Source organism: Octodon degus, unplaced genomic scaffold (assembly GCF_000260255.1).
Source record: "Octodon degus isolate 3935 unplaced genomic scaffold, OctDeg1.0 scaffold00468, whole genome shotgun sequence".
Classification (NCBI taxonomy): Eukaryota; Metazoa; Chordata; class Mammalia; order Rodentia; family Octodontidae; genus Octodon; species Octodon degus.
Window position 1 is genome coordinate 69,533 of NW_004525044.1, and position 6,267 is coordinate 75,799.

Consider the following 6,267-nt stretch of genomic DNA (forward strand, 5'->3'; position numbering starts at 1 on the left):
TTACTATTATTATTTTTTTTGAGGAAGCAGGGATTGAATTCAGGCCCTTGTGCTTTCCAGGCAAGTGCTTATTCTACTGAGCCATCTCCCCAGCCCAATGAATTTTAAAAAGAAGCAATTCTCCTTAACTTGTTTCTATAGGTAATTATTACACTGATACTAAAATCAGCAAAATTCCCAGCAAAAAACAGAACTGTATGATGATCTCCCTAATGAACTTAGATGCAAAAATGCTCTATAAAACATGAGGAAATAGAATGAAGCAAAACATGAAGAAGATTATACACAATAAAAGTGAGGGATTTATCCCAGGGATGTAAAGATGGTCAACATATGCGAATCTGTAAATATAATATACCATATCAATGGAGCCAAAGATAAAAATCACATGACCAGATTCAGGTCAGTCCAGGCCCAGCAAGTGTGTGGGAGATCTTCCAGCTTCCCTGTGCCTGCGGGACCACTCCAGACCAAAACTCAGGCAAGCCGCATGAGTGAGACCCTCTGCCACACCTTCAGGACCCCTCCAATCCTCTGGAGCCCCCAAGCCCAAGCCTGCTGAGTGAGTAAGAACCTCTATTATGCTCTTGGGACCCCCAGATCCAGCTCAGCTCAGGCCCAGCGAGTGTGTGGGAGAGCTTCCGGCTTCTCTGCGCCCATGGGACCTCTTCAGACCAAAACTCAGGCATGCCGTGTGAGTGAGACCATCTACTGTGCATTCAGAACCTCTCCAACCCCCTGGAGCCCCTGCATCCAAGCCAGTCCAGTGAGAACTTCTGTGATACTCTCAAGTCCCCCAGATGCAGCCCAGCCCAGGACGGGTGACTGTGTGGGAGAGCTCCCGGCTTCTCTGCACCCATGGGACCTCTCCAAAACAAAATTCAGTCATGCCACATGAATGAGACCCTCTGCCATGCTCTCAGGAACCATCCAACCCTCCAGATACCCTGCCCTTAAGCCGGCCGAGTGGGTGAGAACTTCTGCAAAGATCTGGGGAACCCAGATCCAGCTCAAGCCCAGACCTGGCTAGTGTGTGGGAGAGCTTCTGTGCTCCCCTGTGCTCCCTGGGCCAGGGGCACAACAAAGGGGCACAACAGGTTAACTTTCAAGGGCTGTAGCAGGGAGGAGCTGAACACAACAGCTAGATCCAAGCCAGGCAAAATTGGATAAACTCAAATTTAATAGATCTGCACCCGAATTTCAATAGGTGCTAAGTTTATAACTGCACCAAAGCTCTACACCAAAGGTCAGAGATCAATGTTATATGAAATGACAAAGACAAGGAGGAAAATGCAATCTCAGGCCTCAAGCCCACCCAAAGCAAGTGCAGAGGACACTAGCTCAGCTGAAATGAATGAATTAACAGCATTGCATGTAAAAAAAACAACAGCAGAAAGATATAGTGGAACTCAGAGCAGAATTAATTAGTGAAACAAAAAAAGAAAAAGAAATCTTTGAATTTATACCATGTGAAGTAAAGAATCAAATAGAGAAACGTATGGGGGAAACCCAACGCCGACCCAGAACAAGTGCAGGGGGCACTACCTCAGCAGAAATGTATGAATTAACAGCGTCGGAAGTAAGCAAACAGCAGCAGAAAGGCATATATAAAGGAACTCAGAGAAGAATTAATTCCTGAAATAAAAAAAAATCTCTGAATTCATAGAATCTGAAGTAAAGAATCAAATACAGAATATAGGGAGGAAACTCAATCTGAAAAAACTCTGCAGTGAACATATTAATAACTGCCTCTAAAGAGACATTGTTAAAAATAGAGGAGATTGTAAAAATGACAGATTCCTTCAATGAACAACACAGGAAAGAAATGCATCCCATGAAGCAGAGTCAAAGAGATATGGAAGAACTTAAAATCTCATTCACAAGCCTGGAAAACCATTTGAGTGAAAGTGAAGACAAAGTTCAGATCTTGAAAACACTGGTGCAGTTAGTGAAAAGGTAAGAAAAGATCTCTTAAAAACAACTAGGATGCAGGAAAAAAAATTCATCACCCACAAGACAATGCAAAGATGAACAATATGAGACTAACAGGCATCAATGAAAAAGATGCAGTCAATACAAATGATATGAAAAGAATATGGGCAAATGTAATAGCAGAAAACTTCTCAAATATGAGGAAACAATCTGACATTCAGGTAACTGAAGCATACAGAACGCCAAGTAACCTCAACCCAATTAAAAACACACTGAGACATAAAATAGTCAAGATCTCAGAAATTCAGCTCAAGAATAGTATACTGAAAGCCCCTAGAGAAAAGAAGCAGATCACATTCAAAGGAAAACCCATCAGAATTCCGGCTGACTTCTCTTCACAAACCACGAAGGCAAGAAGAGGATGGAGCAGAGTACTTCAAGTCCTCTATGAAAACAAATTCCAGCCCAGACTACTATATCCTGCAAAACTCTCTTTCAACGTAGATGGAGAAGTGAAATACTTTCATGACAAAGAACAACTGAAGAATTTCCTGATGAGAAACCCAACCCTACATAGGCTGATGGTGATGTTCTAGAGAGGCACCAAAATGATCAGAACTCTGCCGATAAGAACAGAAGGAACACAGTAAATAAGGAAAACAATTAAACACAGGACCAAAAAAGAATAAACAATAGCAGGTAAATAACATGGCAATCACAAGTCAACACATCTGAATTCTAACTATCAATGTAAATGGACTCAATTCACCAATTGAGCGAGATAGACTGGCATAGTGGATAAGAAAACAAAATCCAACACTATGCTGTATACAAGAAACATACTTAACTCATAAAGAAATTCATAGGCTGAAAATCAAAGGATGGAAAACAATACTACAGGCCCTAGCACCTCAGAAAAAAGCAGGAATAGCAATGCTGTTTCAGACAGTCTCAACTTCAAACCAAGAATTGTGAAATGAAATAATGAAGGCCACTATATACTGGTTAGGGGAAAAATACAAGAGGTAGAAGTAACAATCATAAATATCTATGCACAAAAAACAGGAGCACCCAACTATGTAAGACAAATCTTAATGGACATGAAAAATCTAACATCCAATACCACAATTTTAACAGGAAACTTTAACACCACCTTATCCCAAAAAGACAGGTCAACCAGACAAAAAATCAGCAAAGTAGCAGAACTGAATCAGAGCTTGAAACGAATGGACTTGGTAGATATATACAGAGTGTTCTACCCAATGACAGCAGAATAAACATGTTTTTCAACTGCACATGGGTCATTTTCTAAAATAGACGACCTACTATCCATAGATCATGCTTAAGTATATGCAAGAAAACAGAAATTATCCCATGCACATTATCTGACCACAGAGAAATGAAACTGAAAATAAACGAGAAAAGGAACAAAAGATCCCCTAAATACATGGAAATTAAACAACACTCTACTCAGCAATCAATGGGTCACAGATGAAATTAAACAAGAAATTCAACAATATCTACAATTCAATGAAAATTCAACCAAAACTTATCAGAATTTATGGGATGTGATGAAAGCAGTACTCAGAGGGAATTTCATAGCTGTGAACTCACACATTAGGAAAACAGAATGGAAACAAATAAATACCCTAATGCTGCACCTCTGACATCTAAAAAAGAGCAAATCAAATCCAGAGTGCAAAGATGGGAAGAAGTCATAAAGATTAGAGCAGAAATTAATTCAATTGAGACAAAGAAAACAGTTCAAAGAATTAACGAATGAAAATCTTGGTTCTTTGAAAGACTGAATAAAATTGATAAGCCCCTTGCTAACCTCATCAAAAAGAGAAAGAAAGAACTCAAATAGAAGCGATAGGAATGAAAGGGTGTAATCACCACAGACCCAGTGGAAATTCAGAAGATTATCAATAGCTACTTTGAGAATCTTTAGCACTTACAGAATACAAGACACAGATGAAATTGACAGATTCCTAGAAAGGTACAGATTACCAAAATTGAATCAAGAAGATATAACCACTCTCAATAACCCAGTAACAGCCAATGAAATAAGACGTGTAATAAAAAGCCTGCTGACAAAGAAAAGTCCAGGTCCTGAAGGATTCACAGCTGAATTTTACAAGAAATTTAAAGAAGATATAATCCCTATACACATCAAATTCTTCAATGAAATTGAAAAGGAAACATTTCTCCAACAATCATTCCTGGAGGCAAGTATTATAATGTTCCCAAAACCAGGGAAAGACAAACTAAAAAAGAGAACTACAGGATAATCTCCCTCATGAACATATATGCAAGAATCCTCATTAAAATCTTAACAAATAGAATACAGCAAATCGTCAAGCAGATCATATACCATGACCAAATAAAAGTCATCCCAGGGATGCAAGGATGGTTCAATTTTCAAAAATCTATAAATGTAATACACCGTAACAATAGAGCAAAATCTAAAAGCCACATGATGATCTCAACTGATGTATAAAATGCTTTTGACAAAGTCCAACACTCGTTCATATTCAAAGTTTTACAGAAATGGGAATAGATGGCCTCTACTTCAATTTGATAAAAGCCTTCTATGAAAACCTAACAGCTAATATAATTCTAAATGGGGAAAACTGACATCTTTTACTCTCAGGTTTGTTTCAAGACAAGAATGACCTCTACCACCACTCCTATTCAATATAGTTTTGGCATGATTATCTAGAACCATAAGCAAGAGGGAGAAATAAAAGTAATAAGAATAGGTAAAGAAGAAGTTAAATTATCATTATTTGCAGATGGCATGATACCTTACTTGGAAGACCAAAAGAAAAACTCCACCAAGAACCTACTAGAATTGATACACAAATTCAGTAGCATAGCAGGATACAGATTCAATACTCAAAAGTCAATGGCATTCCTCTACATAGATAACAAACACACTGAGATGGAAATTAGAGAAAGAATAACATTTACAATGCCAACAAGGAAAATGAAATACCTTGGAATTCACTTAACTAATGAAGGCAAAGTTCTTGTAAAGGAAAATTACAGAACTCTGAAAAAAGAGATTGTAGAGGATTTCAGAAAATGGAAAGATATTCCCTGCTCCTCTATAGGAAGAACCAACATCATGAAGATGGGCATATTCCTAAAATTGTTGTACAGATTTAATACATTCTCTATCAAACTACCAATAACATATATCGCAGACCTAGAGAAATCATTCCTAAAATTTATTTGAAAGCAGAAAGACCTAGAGTGGCAAAGGTAACCAAGGCCAAGAAAGACAAGGTGGGAGGCATTACAATTCCTGGCTTGAAATTATACTACAAAGCTACTGTGATAAAATCAGCATGGTACTGGCAACAAAGTGGACCTGAGGAACAATGGAACAGATTAGAAGATGCAGAGGCCTCTACAAACACAATCAGCCACCTGATGATTGACACAGGGGCCAAACATGCCTACTGGAACAAAGACAGCCTCTTTAACAAATGGTGCCTGTAAAAGTGACTCTCTCCATGCAGAAAACTAAAACGTGACCAAAGTCTATCACCATGCAGTAAGTTAAAGTCAACGTGGATTAAAGATCTAATCATTAAAACAGAAACACTAAATCTGTAAAAGAAAGTAGGAGGAACTCTTGAAGACATAGGGGTAAGCAGAGTTCATAAACAAAAATCAAATCACATAGGAAACATTTGAAAGAATTAACAACAGGGACAAACTCTTATTGAGAAGTTTTTGCACATCAGAGGAAATTACCAACAAAATGAAAAGATAAGCCTTAAATTTTGGAAAATATCTTTTTTTCCCATAAATTTATTGAAAAACAAATAGCAATGAGACAGATTCAAACCAAACTGGTAGGACAGTTTCAATAATTAACACATTGTATACATTCTTCCTACTGGTTAATTGCTGTACAAGATGCAGACATGACATCCTACTTACAAACACCATTGGAACAAATCCCTCTATTCATTAAGAGAATGTAACGGTACATCAATCCTAGACATTTTAATACACAGATACAAAATGGACATTCATCTGCATCTCCTTTTTGTTGTTAAGTTCCGTTATTTGAATATTATAGGTGTGTAAACACAGCAAAACATGCTAAAAGAGTCCAGTAGCCCAAAATAGTATTGGGTCTTCTGCTTGATTGGCAACGTCAGAAATTGTTGACCTCAGTCCCCTACAGCTCAACATAACAGCATGGCTTTACTTTTTATATTTCATTCTTATAATTTTCTGCTGGATGGTTAAGACCAAGGTAAAGCAGGACCTATGCAACAAGAGTTGTAGCTTTTGGGTCTGATAAGGTCAGTGAAA